Source organism: Marmota monax, unplaced genomic scaffold, assembly GCF_021218885.2.
Source record: "Marmota monax isolate L192 unplaced genomic scaffold, Marmota_monax_Labrador192_F-V1.1 WCK01_AAM20220418_F8-fsc00141, whole genome shotgun sequence".
In the NCBI taxonomy this organism is placed as follows: domain Eukaryota; kingdom Metazoa; phylum Chordata; class Mammalia; order Rodentia; family Sciuridae; genus Marmota; species Marmota monax.
Genome location: NW_026692981.1, coordinates 2099621 through 2116715, shown reverse-complemented (window position 1 = coordinate 2116715; position 17095 = coordinate 2099621). Strand labels below are relative to the sequence as shown.

Here is a 17095-nt window from a genome sequence, read left to right as displayed (position 1 = left end):
GGAGCCTCACCCCAACCCTCCCCCTTCCCTTCCTTCCTTACGACCCAGAGATGGGGTGGGTCGGGGTGGGTCAGGGTGGGCTCAGAAAAGCTCAAAACTCAGGGACGCATTGGACAGGAAGGAAGGCACCTTCCCCCGGCAGGACCTGAGCCGGGATGCAGGAGGAAAGACTCAAGGACAAGGCGAGGTGACTTCCAGGAATGACACGCAATTATTTGGGACAGCTGAGAGACTGCATTTCCCAGACCTCACTGCTCCCTGGTAACTAGAGTGACTCCTCCTTTAAGCTCCAGCCAATCAGTTACTGAAGGAACCACTAACAGGACTCCTGAGAGAAGCTTTGCTCCAGCCTTTTATTTCATTCGTCCTGCCTCCTAGAACAGCACTAGTGCCCAGCAGGCATCTGGACTAGGCAAAGGCCTTGGGAAGGAAGCCTGGTCTCCGCAGTGGGGACTGCCCCCAGCCCTGGACTGTCAAACTATGAATTTGCTTAAGATTGAAATAAACTTGTATCTCATTTAAATCCCTGCTCATCTCAAACTCTCTAAGATGCCAGTCTTCTTAGCTAAGGGACATGACAAGGCCACAGCTCTCTTGGGAGGTGTGCACAGGCTGCTCGGGCACATGTCATTTTTCCAGTTTATGTAAGACACTCAAGTACTGTGGCTTTCTGTTGTTGATTTGTTTGCTTTTTAGTCTGGGGGTTGCAAAATTCTCGGGGCCAAATAAAGTCACATACTGTAGGTAACAGTTGCTTTATGGAGATTTCAAACACTTTGAGGCCCAGACTGTGACATCCTGCTGATTTTTTAAACTGACAGAGTGGTCAGAATTCTGAAATCGTTTGTAAGAGAGCTAGCATATGCCTCCTTGATTATTTGAGGTGAATGGATATTTTCTCTTCAACTAAATCGTAGATTTCCTGAGGAAAGGGACCAATTAAAAGATAAGTTGATATATTTTGACTTCTAGCTCATAATTTTTCATTTATTAATGTTAGAAATTTTAGTTTTTTAAAATAAAGCAGATGTTTAATCCAAGAATGCATTTTGTTTTATTGATACTAGAGATTTAACTCCAGGCAATTTGACACTGAGCGCATGCCTTTCCTTTCTCAATTTTTTATTTTGAGACAGGGTCTCCCTAAATTGCTTAGGACCTCACCACGTTGCTGACACTGGCCTTGAACTTTTGATCTTAGTATTTCAGCCTCTGAACTACTGGGATTACTGTGTGAGATACCATGCCCGACCCAAGTATGTATTTTAAATAAAAATGTTTCTTTGGGACGGCAAATTGGTATAACCATTATGGAAAGCAGTATGGAGGTTCCTCAGAAAACTTGGGATGAAACCACCATTTGACCCAGCTACCCCACTCCTTGGTTTATACCCAAAGGACTTAAAATCAGCAGACTACAGTGACACAGCCACATCAATGTTTATAGCAGCTCAACTCACAATAACTAGACAATGGAATCATATATATATATATATATATATATATATATATATATATATTCATACACACACACACACAATGGAACATTATTTAGCCTTAAAGAAGAGTGAAATGTTGGCATTTGCCAGTAAATGGATGGAACTAGAGAATATCATGCTAAGCAAAATAAGCCAATCCCAAAGAACCAAAGGCCAAATGTATTCTCTCATATGCGGATGCCAATTTGCAATAACGGTGGGGCTAGGGAAAAACAGGGTTACATTAGATTAGGTAGAAGGGAGTGAAGGGAAGGGAGAGGGTAAGAAGGTAGGAGGATAGTAGAATGAATGAGACATTACTTCTCTATGTACATATAGGACTACACGACCCATGTGATTCTACGTCATGTCCAACCAGAAGAATGAGAAATTACACTCCACTTATGCAGGATGTGTCACGTGTATTTATTATTCAGTCATGTATAACTAGTTAAAACAAATAAATAAAGACAACTTTAAAGTGCTGCTGAGAAATATAAAGAAACTTAAATGGAGAAAAATATGAATAAACGTTCTCGAACAAATAGACTCAAAATCAGAAAAATGCCAGTTTTTCCTAAATTAGCCTGTAAATTTCTACATTTGAAGTAAAAGTAAGATTGGCAGATTTTTTATTTGGGGGAGTGGGAGATGAGGCAGCTGATTTTCAAGTTCACGAGGGAAAATGAGCAAGGAAGGGAAGAAATGTTTGAAGCGGAAGAGAACAGAGGGGAAAGAGTCCTACCACACAGCACACCCGTAAACCAGAGGCTGATTCGTGATGAAGGTCGCAGGACCCTTTGGTGGGGTGGAGACCACCCTCCCAGCTGTGCAGTATGCAGAAGAGCCACCTCCACCCCTGCCTTGCCAGGTGCAAAAGTCAGCCCAATGTGGAGCCAAGACCAAGTGCAAGCGCTAACTAAAGCTACTAGAGGAAAACGTGACCTTGCACTGGGTATGGGGTCCCTCATACCCGCAGGGGTGCACATCTTCCACACACCTTGCCTCTGGGTTGCCGATAATACCTGATGCAATGCCGGTGCCAGGGTACAGCTGTGTGTACACCGTGTCGCTCAGGGAGCAGTGGCAAGGAAAGGTCTGCACGTGTTCATTACAGCTGCGAGTCTTTTTTCCCACAGATTTTCAATATTTTTTGTTGAATTTGCAGATACTGAATCGGAGCATATGAAGGGCCCACCACCACACTCACCACTTGTGGGAAAAGAAATGGGGTGGAAAACACATGAGTGTGAATTTTTTTGAAAATGCATAAAATAAAATATCTCAGAATACACAAGAAACTGTTAACATCTGTCATGACCAGGGGAGAGAGAGAGCTCAGAGAAGAGGCCAGGAGAGTCTTTTATACCTTGTGAATAATGTGAATGTCTTTAAGATCTCTAATTAAATTGACTACTCCTGCCATTACATTTGGTTGCAGGAGGCTTAGATCTCAGCATTAGGAGCTTTGAGTACAGAGATCAAAATAAGAAAGGGCAGGGGTTACTGCAGGTCGGAATCCCTCTGTACTGAACAGTGGGCTGAGGATGAGGAAGGTGGCCAGACTTACCAAATAAAACACAGAATTCCCAGTGAAATGCAAATATCAGACAATTATAAATATTTTTTCTATTATGCAATATTTGGGACCTTCATAGCGCGTACCTGGTCTGGCAACCCTATTGCGAAGAACCTTGTTAGCCACAGCTATTGTAGAGTGACAGCAGGGCGTGCCTAGTGCAGACTGCAGGCACAGCTGCAGGAAGTCCACACCCTGAATCCACTGACTGAAGACATGTGCTGAGGGTGCCGGGAACAACTTGTGAACAAGACTGTTGAACCACGACGCAGAGAGCAGACCACCGGCTGCAATTTTAAACCAAATTAAAGCAAGCTTGTATTGCATACATAAGGAAAGCTGGCCACAGCAACTGTCTCTCCCCAAACTGGGCTAGAGATCAGCCCAGCTCTCAGGGAAGAAAAGGTTTATACGGCCCAGAAAGTGACAAAGGGGGGTGTCTTGGGAACTTACAGCAAACAGGGTCTGGCAAACGTAATACAAGGGCAGATAGCACGCTAATGATCTACACAGCGTGATATTTCAAGGTAGGGAGTAAGTTCAGATCCCAACATCAGAATTTATGAGGTGCTGCTGAGGTTTCAGAGAGTGTTGTTATCTGGTCAAGGAGACCCAGGCATGGCTGAGTTCAGAGCACGGGCAGGAATTCCAAACAAGTTTAGAAATCGCAGTAATTTAGAGTAAAACAGAAATGAACTTTTCATGACTTTGTGACGAGATGGCTCCCAATCTTAAGATGGAATTAGGCTGGTTCATAAACAAGAACATGAGGCCACAGTCATTCAAGTGAAAGGAGGTGAGGTGAAGAAACACCTAGAAAACAAACCACTGGGGGTGGGGGGGGGAAGGGCTGGGGTTGTGGCTCAGGGCAGAGCGCTCCTCTAGCATGTGCGAGGCCCTGGGTTAGATCCTCAGCACCACGTAAAAATAACAAATAAAATAAAGGTATTATGTCCAACTACTTCTAAAAAATAAATGTTAAAAAAAAAAAAAAACAGAAAGCAAACCAAACCACTGGGGAAAAGGGATCTATCTTTAATTTTCATAGCTTTGAATTGGGTGATTTTTATTTCAAAGACTCGAGGCTGCCAAGCTGTTCAGAAGCGAGTTATGTTTCACAGCTGAAGGTTTCCATCTCAGCTGGGGCGAGTGGGTCTAAAAAGTTCAGGACGTCACAGCCAGGCACCTTGCTAGCGGGCCCTGTTTTCTGGGGAGGGTTTTTCACAGTTCTTCTGTGGAGAAGAGGAGGAAATATATTACTCACAGATTTCTCTTTCCCTTGCACTGTGATTGAGTTCATTTTTCCCCCTAGTACTTGGAATGAACCAGGGGCGCTTTACTACTGCGCTGCCTCCTCAGCCCTTTATATTTATTTTGAGACAGGGTCTCAAAAGAGTTGCCTAGGCTGGCCTCAAATTTATGATCCTCCTGCTTCAGCCTCTGGAGTCGCTGGGATTACAGGTGTGCATCACCGTACCCAGTTTGAGTTTTTAAACAAATCAATTCACATTATACATTTATTTTTCCTTATTTTCTTACTTTATTTACATGCATATTAATACATATGTACATTGTAGCATTACGAACAATGGAGAGATTGAGTTATGGTTTAGATGTAAAGTGTCCCCCAAAAACTTGTGTGTGAGAAAATGCAAGAAAGTTTAGGGATGAAAGGATTGGGTTAGAAGAGCCTTAATCTAACAGCGCATTAATCCACCGCTAGAGATTAGCTGAGTGAAAACCGTAGGCAGGTAGGGTGTGGCTGGATGAGGTAGGTGGATGGGGTTTCTCTCTCCTCACCCCCTTCTCTCTCTCTCCCCGTCCCTCCCTCTCTCCCCCCCCCATGCCTTCTCTCCTCCTATCTCCCCCCTCCCTTTCTCTCTCTCCCCAGTTTCCCCCTTTCCCTCCCCCCTCAATCTCCCCCTCTCCCCTCCTTTCTCTCCCCCTCCCCCTCCTTTCTCTCCCCCTCCCCCTCCTCTCCCCCTCCCCCTCCTTTCCTCTCTCCCTCCCCCCTCCCCTCCTTTCTCTCCCCCCTCCTCCCTCCTTTCTCTCTCCCTCCCCCCTCCTTTCTCTTCCCCCCTCCTTTCTCTCTCCCTCCCTCCTTTCTCTCTCTCCCTCCCTCCCTCCTTTCTCTCTCTCCCTCCCCCCTCCTTTCTCTCTCTCCCTCCCTCCCTCCTTTCTCTCTCTCCCTCCCCCCTCCTTTCTCTCTCTCCCTCCCTCCCTCCTTTCTCTCTCTCCCTCCCCCCTCCCTTCTCTCTCTCCCTCCCTCCCTCCTTTCTCTCTCTCCCTCCCTCCCTCCTTTCTCTCTCTCCCTCCCCCCTCCTTTCTCTCTCTCCCTCCCCCCTCCTTTCTCTCTCTCTTTCCCCCACCCTCTCTCCTCTCTTCCTGGCACTGTGTCAGTCCAGAGCAGCTTTCCTCCTCCACACCCTTTCACCATGGTGTTTGGCCTCATCTTGGGCCCAGAACAATGGAGGCTACTGTGGGCTTAGACCTCTAAAACCATGAGTGCCAAATAAACTTTTCCACCTCTAAAAGTGTTCTTGTCAGCAGTGAAAACCTGACTAAGCAGACTGGAAACCACCCCGACAAAGGGTGATATGGCCAGGCCATGAAATGTTATGCTGATGCATATACATATTGGTGTCATTGAAACCTCTGGATATTATTTGTGAAAAAGACAAGCAACATGGGTGGGCACGGTGAATCAAGCCCTTGTTCTGCTCTGGGCTTCCGAGCCACGCAGCCAGCAGCAGGCCCACCAGGGCTACTGAGAAGGTGCAGTGGAGCTGGAGGACCTGGGCGGCTGGAGCTGCGGGCTCCGCCTGAGGCTCTGGGAGCAGCGGCTGAGGCCAGCGGTGCGCTGCCCCAGGCAGGCCCAGCCCATCGGGGAACCGCCAGCAGATGGAATGGGAGCAGAGCCCAGTGAGGACAGTCAGGCTCCAGGGCTAACAACGTGTTGACACTTCCGAGACCTAAGTAGCATACATCTGGACCAATAGCGTGACTAAGAGCTATATAAACCCCGGAACTAGCTCACTCTACCAACTTGCTGTTTTGAGTTTTGTTTTTCCTTGGCACTTAAATAAATTCTTTTACATCGCTCTTTCTTCTGTGGATTTCATTCTTTGAATTCCAGAGACCAGAACCCAGAAAGAAGTTGGCAGTGAGCGCTACAACACAGGAGGGCAGAGCCCCTCCGAGCTCACCAGCTGGCATCCCCCTGCTAACACGAGAAGGGCTTTCTGCCAGCTGCAGAGGCCTGCAGCTTACACAGACCCACCTGGCAGCAGAAGGGAGATCAAGATTCATTTCAAACTCTGATTTCAAAGGCTTGCCACCTTAGTGAGGAAGAGAGGTCGATGCTTGTTTTTACAGAACCTATTTGCTTTGTATTTGAAAAACAAAATTCATGAAAGAATACAAAATTAAGAAACGTAAAGAAGGAAAAGGAGGCCCAGTCAGGTGAGAGCCAAGGGAGCAGACCTTTCTGTGTTCGTGTCCACTCTGGATAACGTGGTATAACTACCAGTGTTGCTAGTTAGTCACTTAAAAGCACACAGGGCCGTAAATCAGGAATTTGGTGCTCACTTCCAGACTACCCAACACTTCCAGCTCCTCCTGCGGTTACCGGCCTCTGGTTTTTAACACATGGCATCTACACACAGCTTTTTCTTGGGCTTTCCATTTCATTCATCCTCCTATCCCTCTTACCACGCATTCCGGTTTGGATCTTTAATGTCCCCTGAAAAGCTTGTGGGTTAGGCAACGCAGGAGTGTTTAGAAGGGAAATGATTGGAACGCAAGAGCTGTGACCTGATCAGCGGGTAGTCCATTTGATGGGTTAATCTGTCTGGACAACTTGGGTGACGGGTATGGCTGGAGGAGGTAGGTCACCAGGGGTGTGGCCTTGGGCTAATGTCTGTCCTGACCCCACCTTGCCACTGTCCTTCCTGGGGGCCAGGAGCTGAGCAGTGTCCTGCTCCACACCTTCCCACCAGGACCTTCTTCCTCACCAGGGGCCAGCAGTAACAGGGTTGGCTGGCCATGGCTGAAACCTCCGAAACCCTGAGCCCCAAATGGCTGTTCCTCGGCCGGTTGTTCTTGTCAGGCATTTTGGTCACAGTGAGGCAAAGCTGATGGACACTAAGAGGACACAGCAGCCGTACACTGTGCTCCCCGCTGCACACACAGTACAGCCACCAGGTCACGCCACCTGCTGCCAGCGTCCAAAGACATCCTTCTCACCTCACGGAAAAACATGACCATAGTGTGTTTCTCCTCCAACAGCACGATGAACAGCAGGCTTCTAAGCTAGGAGAGGAGGCGGGAAAGTCTGAGAAACAGTGGTCAAAGAGAGTAACTTTCCAGATTCTTTCACAGAAGACATTGTGGGCATAAAAAAACTTTTATGCCCTTTTGAATTATTGTTCAAATATAAATATTGACCAAATGGATTGGCATCAAGTTGAGGATATGAAAAAGGCCCAATTAAACATGCAAAGGATTTGGCCCGATTCCCTTGAGAGGTTCTTAGAGATGCAGTGTACTCAAATACCATAAAGGCCTGATTCACCTTGACGTTTTTCAGATAAATAATTTGATAATTTCTTACTGTAGTAGAATTTCTAGCTAGGTTATTCCCGATAGCTTATTTTTTTTTTAATTCACAAATGCAATGTAGACTTGTAATAACTTGTATTTTCCACAGGCTTTACTTTACAATAACCACATAAATATTCTTCACTAATGAACCACGTATAATCATACAAATCTCCCTTAAAAATCTTTATTGTAGTTAATAAATTTCTTGTTTGATTCCTTGTCTAGTTTTCTACATATCTATCACTATTCTTTCCTAAGTCTGATGACAAAACTATAAAATACTTCCCATTAAACTTATTATAAAAAAATAATGCCAGATTAAATTGATAACACTACATTAAAAGGGACCTTAAAATTTTGAGATAGTAAGAGGCTGATCCAGTAAAGATACTTACACAACCCAAAGCTGCCATAGGACTGGGGGTCTAGCCCAGCAGGAGAGCACTCGCCTCCTACGCACAAGGCCCTGACTTTGATGACCAGCACCACAGAAGAAATACACAAGTAATGCCAAGTGTGGCGGTGGATACCTGGAATCCCCGCTACTCAAGAGGATGCAAGTTTGAGGCCAGCCTTGAAATTAGTGAGACCCTCTCTCAAAGTGAAAACCGAAAAGGGGTGGAATGGGGGGCTGGGATTGTGGCTCTGAGGTAGAGTGCTTGCCTAGCAAGTGTGAGGCACTGGGTTCGATCCTCACACCACCTCATATAAATAAATGAATAAAATAAAGGTATTGTGTCCATCTACAACTAAAAAATATTTAAAAAAAAAAAAAGGATGGAATGTACTTCAGTGGCATAAAACCTGGGTTCAACCCCAGTACTGCAAAAAAATAACCATCAGCACAATTAAAAATATACGTGTGTGTGTATACATATATATATGTAAATTACAATCATTTCATTAAAAAGTTGATTATCTTAGTACCATAAATGTCAGAAGGATATGATCTTATAATAATGGACAACTGTCGCAATTTGCTAATTTGTCTAAATTTGTTGAACTTAGCCTTGTTAATAACTAGCATATGCATACATACCTATATATAATGAGTAAGTATTATGGTATACCCACAGTCATGAGATCGTCTGGTTGTGTGAATGATCCAGGAGCAGAACACTTGATACACTAATGTCCCTGATATATAACTACCTGGAAAGCAAAGTTTACAAACTGAAGAAACAATAAGTCTAGATTTCTGTATTAAAGTCTAGGTTTCTGTATTAAAATGGTAACATAGCAAAATCTTGAGATTGCTGGGAAAATACAATAAACATGCTTTTAAATTTGGAACTCAATCACAGGTGAATAAAGGAAACCCCAGACAGAGGCCAGAACCAAAGCGGGAGCTGGCAGCGGTGGAAAGTGGGCATTGAGGCAGCAGCTTCCAGAGACACGTTGGAGCCCTGCTCCCAGGACAGGAGCCAAGGTGGGGTGCTGCTGCGAAGCGTCCCATAGAGCCAGGCCTTTACCAGGTAGAACCTTGTGTGACGAAGTGCAGACTAGAAAAGAAAAACATGTGGCCACCAGGCTGTGTGGAGGAAAAGTCTCCCCGGAGATGGCGACTGCCACAGGCTTGCTTCACGCTGCCGTGGGCCGACTCCCCCAAAAGGAGAAAGTACCTTCAAGTGGTCCTGAGTTGAGAGGCCACAGGGACCCAGCAGAGGCCATTATAAATCTTTCCTGGATTGAGAAACCCTCTTCCTGACCAAGAAAGAACTGGACAAACCTGAAGTTTCAACTGAAATTGCAAGACACGTGCCAAAAGGCAAGAAAGAAGACAGGACAATTAGGTCCTAGAGCCTTTCAGATAATGGGATTCTGACACACAAAAATGACAGAGTGCTTGAAATGTTCAAGAGGTCAAAGGAGTTGTGAAGTACAAGATTTTTACAAGAAAAAAGAAAAATTCTGTAAGATTTGAAAAATAACCAAGTACAACTAAGCCCCATGGATGGGTTAAACAGTGGACTGGACATACTGAGAGAATTTGTGAATTTAGAAGGTCACACTGAGCAAAGGCGCGGAGGAGAAGAGGGGGGAGTCACAAGCAGGCTGAGAGGAAGGAGCCCCAGGCTGGGAGTGAGAAGGGCAGGCCAGGAGCGGACACCACAGGCACAGCCAGGGCCACGCTGGGGAGGGCAGCCACGGGAGGCCAGTGTGGCCACTGCAAGGGACAGGTGCCTTTCCCCGGGATGGGACAACTGAGCAGCCATGAGAACAGGGCTGCATCGTCCAAAATGGAGAATAATGCCAGGGATGCTCGAGCAGAGCTGCGGGGCAGCCACAGTGTCTGTGCTCTCAAGTTCAGGGGAGAAGGGGCTGGAAATATGAACAGAGACAGTGTTCAAAGCCCCAACACAGGTCCGTACCACCAAGGGAGCAAGGCAAGATGGAGAAGGAAGGAGAAGGGTACCTGGAGCGGGAGAGGCAGGACTGGTCTATTGTGAAAATATGCCGTAAAGAACATTTCTCTGCTTGCCTGGCATGCGTAAGGTGCTGGGTTTAATCCCCAGGAAGGGAAGAAAAGGAAACAAGGAAGAAAAAGAGGGGAGGGAGGGAGTGAATTCTTGCCTAGTTAGATGGACCTACAAGGAAGCTCTACTGTGCAAGAGAAGAAACTTAAAATAGTGTCTCCTGATCTCGGGGTGCCACATTCTGTTGGCAGCAGGAGTGTAAATCACAAGGTAGCAATCCCCTGCTGCTTCAGCCACAGCAAACCAAATATAGCTCCCGCCTGACTGAAAAGACCCACTAACAAAATGACGGCCCTGTGGACTCCGATTGTTGTTAACAGCAATCCTGCCAGGTCAGTCTGGCCTAAAATCCTGCTCTGTATTTTCTTGGTCAGTAATTTTGCCAGGGTTGGTAGGGAGTAGGGAGTAAAGCCTCCGGAATTCAGCATCCAACATGCAGAAATATGCAAAGTGACTTCACAGGTCGGTACAGTTGTTTTTCACTGCACAGAGCCCCATTTTAATCTTAGGAAGCTCCTAAACATGAGGGCTCTTCAGCTTTTACCTGAAAGAAACGCTGTCAAACCACAGTGGGTTTTACTTCTGTCTTCAATCTTTTCTTAGAGACAACTGTATTATTCTGCTGTCTGCCCCAACAAGATCTTGCAGACAAAGTGGGTGGCTTACACAGCTGCACTTAGTTGGTGTGGCCCAACAGCCTGGAGGCTGGGAGGCCCCCTTGAGCTCTGAAGCTACCATTCCCTGTGTCCCCTGTCATACAGACACTAATCCTATGGGAGCACGGGCTCACCTCACAGTTTCATTTAATCTTAATACAGTGAGGGCTGAGACTTGACCCCTGGTCCATGACAGCACCCATCCGTTACTGTAGGCAGCCTTTCTCCTGCCAATTCTATAGTGATTCTTTTCAAAGCAAGAAACAGAAGGGCTGTGACATCAGCTAGGTGGGCACAAAGAAAAGGTGAGAAGCATGCAATTATGTCCACCTCCTCTTCTAAGGAGTCTCCTTCAGATGTTCCCACCCTCCCATCCATTATGTCTCTACAGACCCACACTTCCAGGTGCAGATGTGATTTCAAAGAATTCCTGAAAGTCAGAGAAGAGATGGGGTGGTACTGATGAAAAGGACGAGAAGAAACCCATTCCCTAGCGGCAGGAAGCATAGGCTTCAGGAGTCAGCGCTGGAGAAGGCCAAGCCCTGAGCCATGAATGCAGTGTCTCTAGAAGACAGAAAATTGTGAGCAAGACATACTGAAAAACTGTAAGGTGTAATCACTGGGGTGAGGCACCAAACGAAAACCAGACCTCAACTGAAGCCAGATAACTTCCTTCGAGAGATTTACCTGCATAAGGCCCCAGAAACAAAGGGGAGCCAGCGGAGCTTGAGGATGCACAACTCCGCCCTGGTATGCAATACTCTAGTCCAATCCACCTCGCCCCTAGAGCAGAGGTGTCCTTCCAGTGACCCCGGGAGTCCCGGCTCACACCTTGCCAAGGCCGTTGTTGTCAAGCCCTGCCTGCTCATGCTCCTTCCCCTGGGCAGCCTGCCCCTGGAGAATGGTATGGAAAAGGAGCAGTTCACAGTCCCAGCTACTGTGCAAGCCAAGGCAGGGGATGGTTAGTTCCAGGCCATCCTGGACAACTTAAGGAACTTAATGAGGCCCTGCCTCTAAGTGAAAAATAAAAAGGGCTGGGGATATGGCTCAGGGGTAGAGCAAGCCCCTGGAGCTCAATCCACAGTACCAAGAAAGAAGAGTGTACAAATTGTACTGCCAGACCTACCAAAACCAAAGAAAAAGCATCATGACGAACATTAAAATGTAAATTTTACTGCAGTTGAAGGTGCAGTCACTTGAAGATGGTCAGGGAACAGTAACTAGCCAGTGTGCAAGTACCTGTCTACCGTCTTCCCCACTCCCCTGCTGCTGTCTGGTACTTGACAAAAGGGTTTTTGTAGATATAATTAAAGTTACTAACCAACTGGATGAAGAGAGGGAGACTCTGAGCAGTTCTGACCTATCAGACCTGCCTTTCAGGAGCAGACTTGTCTCATCTGGAGACGGAGGGGCATGAGGGAGAAGGTAACTGAGGAGACAAATGCAGTCAGCGCTCCATGTCCTTGGGCTCCATGCCAAGTGCAGACAGGACAATGCCACAGGACAGCCATTTATAGTGATCAAATTACGGACAGGTATGAATATGGGCAAAAGGATTCCCACTATTGTGTAAATTGTAATGCACCAATTAAAAAAAAACCAATTATTTCCATAGCATTTCCATCATATTAGAAATGATAAGCAACCTAGAGATGAAGGAAGGCATATGGGAGCATTGCTAGGTTCCATGTGAATACTATCTCCTCACTCAGGGGCACTGTAGACTAGTGTATCTGTAGGGGCCCAGGAACCAATCCCTCAGGGACATTGAGGGATGATTATTTCACTGAAGAACCTGAGAGCAGCCTAAGGGGGCTGAGAGCACCCCTCACCCCCACCAACAGCTGGCCAGAAACAGGAGCATCTGGCACCTAGAATTTGAATATTATGTAGATTTAAGATGGAGTAGAAGATACTGAATTAACAAAACATTTTAGTCTTCTGGTAAATATAAATATACTGAAAAAGATGGTAAAGATGACTTATATTGAAAATAAGACATCTTAATTTATTTTGGAAAATTTTGAAGAAAACCAAGCTGTGTTGACAGGATAGTGCAATACTCCCTATGCTTTGTCTCCAGGATGAAAGCAAAAATATGGTAAGGTATGCTGATATAATCAATCCTAAAACAACAGGGTCATTTTCCTAGAAGGGGAAGCCCATACTACACTATCACCACATGAAAAAACACACAGTAGACTCTAATGCTTAAAATTAGAGTGCATTTACCCTTAATACTTATTATTATTTTTAAGAAGATTTTTTTAGTTGTAAATGGACACAATACCTTTATTTATTTTTATGTGATAGGGGGATCGAACCCAGTGCTTTACACATACATGCAAGGCAAGCACTCTGCCACTGAGCCACAACTCCGTCCCCTTAATACTTACTATTCTGGCACTTTATAGCATGGAATTACAACCATTTTGAAAATTTGTCTTGAAGTCTAAGTTACCCTCTTATTCTAGCTACACTGCTAAATTAAACAGGCTATACTGAAATCCCTTGCTCTTTTTATTTATTTTTTATTGATTTTATTTTTTTGAAAACACAACAGCGGAATGTATTACAATTCTTATTACATAGAGGACAATTTTTTACCTTTGTATAAAGTCCTTGCTCTTTTGAACTTACGGAAAAGAATGACCACTGAGATGAAAGTACTGAAACGCTCCAACAGGAAAAATAGCTCTACAATATTATCTGAAAGGAAACAGACCTAAAACTCCAACATTCAACCTCTACTATCTAAAGCCTTACTCTGAAACTCACATACTGTTAAAAGACTGCAAGATAGGGAACTGAGGTGGTGGCTCAGTGGTAGGGTGCTCACCTAGCACATGTGAGGCCCTAGGTTTGATCCTCAGCACTACATATAAATAAATAAAATAAAGATATTGTGTCCAAGTACAACTAAAAAATAAACATTTAAAAGACTGCAAGATAATACAAAACCAGACATTATTTTATTTTGGCTCAATCAAAATCACTGCTTAATAGAAATAAATGAGAAAATAATTTTTTGTCATTGAATCCACAGATTAAAAAGAAAACAAATAGAATAATAATCTCCCCATTATTCCAAGCAAAGCTCTTACCTGGATGTCAAATTGCCATGCCTTTATGAATATCATGATTGTCAAAAGATCTTAAAAGGGAAATTTTATGCATTTTCTTATGACTTGACTTTCAAAATATATTTTAAATTAATCAAAATAATTTTTTTAGTGCTAAATTATTTTGAAGATATAGAAAATATTTTCTGAAAACAAAAACCTATCTTAAAAATTACAACCTTTTCAGTAAAATGTTACTGCATGACTGAATGCCAGGCAACTAGAGCTCTAACATATATTCTTTTTTTTTTTGAGACTGGGGTGGAGTGATTCTTCTACACTGCCCAGGCTAACTATGTGCCATTGCACCCTATTTTACTCAGTTCTCACAGGAATTCTACTGAGTAGATCTTATTATTTTCTGTTTTATAGATGAGGAAATGGAGGCTGAGAGACGTTATGGAATTTCCTGTATGTGACACTGCAACAAGCAACAGAGCCACAGAAGAACATAGGCCATCTCTCTCATCTGGCATCTGCATCATTCTTCCCCAGAAAAGAACACACCTGGTTCTGCATATTGACTTAGAATTATTCTATTTGACTAGGGGGAAAAATGAAGTCAAGAGAAAAATTTAACAGAAAGCCCATTCTTTTATTTATCAATAACTTACTGAAGTTTCTTTTGGCTATTTTTAGTACACAAAGATATTATCATGTGCTGTGGCACATACCTGTAATCACAGTTACTCAAGAGGCTGAGGCAGGAGGATTACAAGTTTGAGGCCAGCCTGGGCAACTTGGAGACAGCCTGTCTCAAAATAAAAAACAGAAAGGGCTGGAGATATGGCTCAGTATACAGCACTGCTGGGGTTCAACCTCCAATACCAATATGTATATTTTGATATGTATATGTGGGATATATGTATGTCTGTGTGTGTGTTGAGTGTGAATGTGTCTTAATTATTTTTGATATTCTAGTTAAGACCCTACCTCTGCATTTTACATGATGTAAAGTTGTGAGGGGTTGTTCTAAAATGTCTTCATATGTTTACATTTTTTTTTTTTCAATTTACAGGGGAACTGGCTTTCTCTATGACTCTGAAGTCTATAACTGAATTGATATCTCCACCTTTCATTGGCATTAGAAGTAAGGTAAAATAATAAGCACAAAATTAAATTTTACATTTGGCATAACTTCAGTAGTATCCATGACTGTGTGACTGTGGTCTTTTAATAAACAAATTGAAGTATTTGAACAGTGAGCATGCTTTTCAGAAGTAAAGAAATAAATACTGACATTCACTTTGAAAAATCCATGTTTTCTTGGGGGATTGTTGACAATTTCTTTTATTATTATCATCACCATCATCAAAAACATCACCACCAAAACACTAGAAATAAAACTGAGTATCAATAAGTGGGATGCCATCAAACTAATGAGCTCTGCACAGCAAAGAATAATCAAGAGCATGAAGAGAGGGCTTATAGAATGGGGGGATCCTGGCCAGCTATTCCTCCCCTAGGGATTAATATCCAGAATATATAAAGGTCTCAACAAACTTAACCTCCCACAAATTATTAATTAAATGAATAACCCAATCAATAAATGGGCAAAAGAACTAAACAGAAACTTCTCAAAAAAAAAAAAAAAAACACAAATGGCCAACAAATATATGAAAAAAGTTCAACATCTCTTGTAATTAGGGAAATTAAAAAAAAAAAACAGCCTACACTAAGATCTCATCTTATTCTAATCAGAATGACGATGATCAAGAAAAACAATAATACACATTGGCGAGGTTCTGGGGAAAAGGTACACTTGTACATTGTTGGTGGGACTGCAGATTAGTATAACCATTCTGGAAAGCAGCGTGAAGAGTCCTCAAAAAGCTAGGGATGGAACCACCATATGACTAGCTCTCCCACTCCATGGTATTTTCCCCAGAGATCTAAAACTGCATCCTATAGTGATAAAGCCACCTCAATGTTTACAGCACCACAATTTACAGTAGCTAAGTTACGGAATCAACCCAGGTGCCCATCAATAAGTGAATGGATTAAGAAACCTTGGTGTTTATATATACAATAGAGTTCTACTCAGCCATAAAGAATGAAATTATGGCATTTACCAGTAAATGGATGGAAATGGAGAAAATCATGCTAAGTCAAATAAGCCAAACTCAGAAACTCAAGGGTCAAATTTTTTCCTCTCAAGTGCATAAGCTAGAGAAAAATAAAGGAAAGTGGGAGGGAAAGATAGGATATTACAAAGATCAAGGGATATATCAGTAATGTAGAAGGAGATTGAGAGGCAGGTTAGAGGGATGAAGGGGGGGGCAATGCAGAATGAATTCATAAAACACCACCTTCTGTGCATATATATTCCACAGGGAATTCCACCTTTATTTATAAGTAAAAGGAACCAATTAAATATAAATAAATAGCTGAGCAAAAGGCAATCTAGTAGAGTAGAGGAAGGAGAACCAGGAGGGGAGGGAGGACAGCAGGAAAAGGGGCGGGGAAAGATTTTAACATGAAAAAATCCAACTTTTCTCTTCAAGCCCTGGGAAAAACACTAACATTTCAATCACAAACAAGAATGTTTAGATAAGCAAACCAGCAATAAAAATGTGCATGGATATAATATTCTTCCCTCTCCCCCTATAGGAAAACAAATGATCTCAAGAATGATGATTCATAATTTCAGGTTTGTGCTGATTAATTTTTTTACATTCTTTGCATGGAATTCAAAGAGTAGGACAGACAGCCTTCAGCAGGGTTTAAGCTTCAAATTACAATATGGAATAGAGACCATGCATTTAGTAAATGAGAGCAAATACCGCATAAATAGCATTGAACGAAGTTTAAAGACAATGATACTTCAGATCCAAGAAATGCAATTTTCGAGGTTGGGAAAAACACCCAATTTCCCGACTCCACCCTGAGAAACAGCCAGTCATCGCAGCGACCCCGGAAACGCCTTCTCTCGTGTCAGGAAGAAGCCATCTCCCCAAACCTGGGCGCCTGTGGCTGGCCGCCCCGCCCTCCCCGCGCCTCCACCCGCAGGCTGGGAAGCAGGGTACCACCTGGCGTGGCTGCCCCCAACTCTGAGCCTGGGTCGCGCCCTACCTGCTCCTCTCCCGGCCCCAGACACACACGGGCAGCCCGGCTAGCATCTGTCGAGGTACCTCCCAGCAGGGATAAGCGCTGCTGGCTCCGGGGCGAGTCGCACCTCGCC

The 17095-nt window shown here is 44.0% G+C and overlaps 1 protein-coding gene across 2 annotated transcripts in view; it reads right to left on the bottom strand.

The window, feature by feature from the left end:
- The window catches only part of Kiaa0319 (KIAA0319 ortholog), a 65924-nt gene extending 48829 nt beyond the window's left edge, over positions 1–17095 (bottom strand). The window contains exon 1 of one of the 2 annotated variants that reach the window (XM_046452493.2): positions 16987–17095. The gene's annotated coding sequence lies outside the window, so the exon portion shown is untranslated. The remainder of the gene's footprint in view (positions 1–16986) is intronic. The other variant, XM_058582013.1, reaches the window with a different exon arrangement.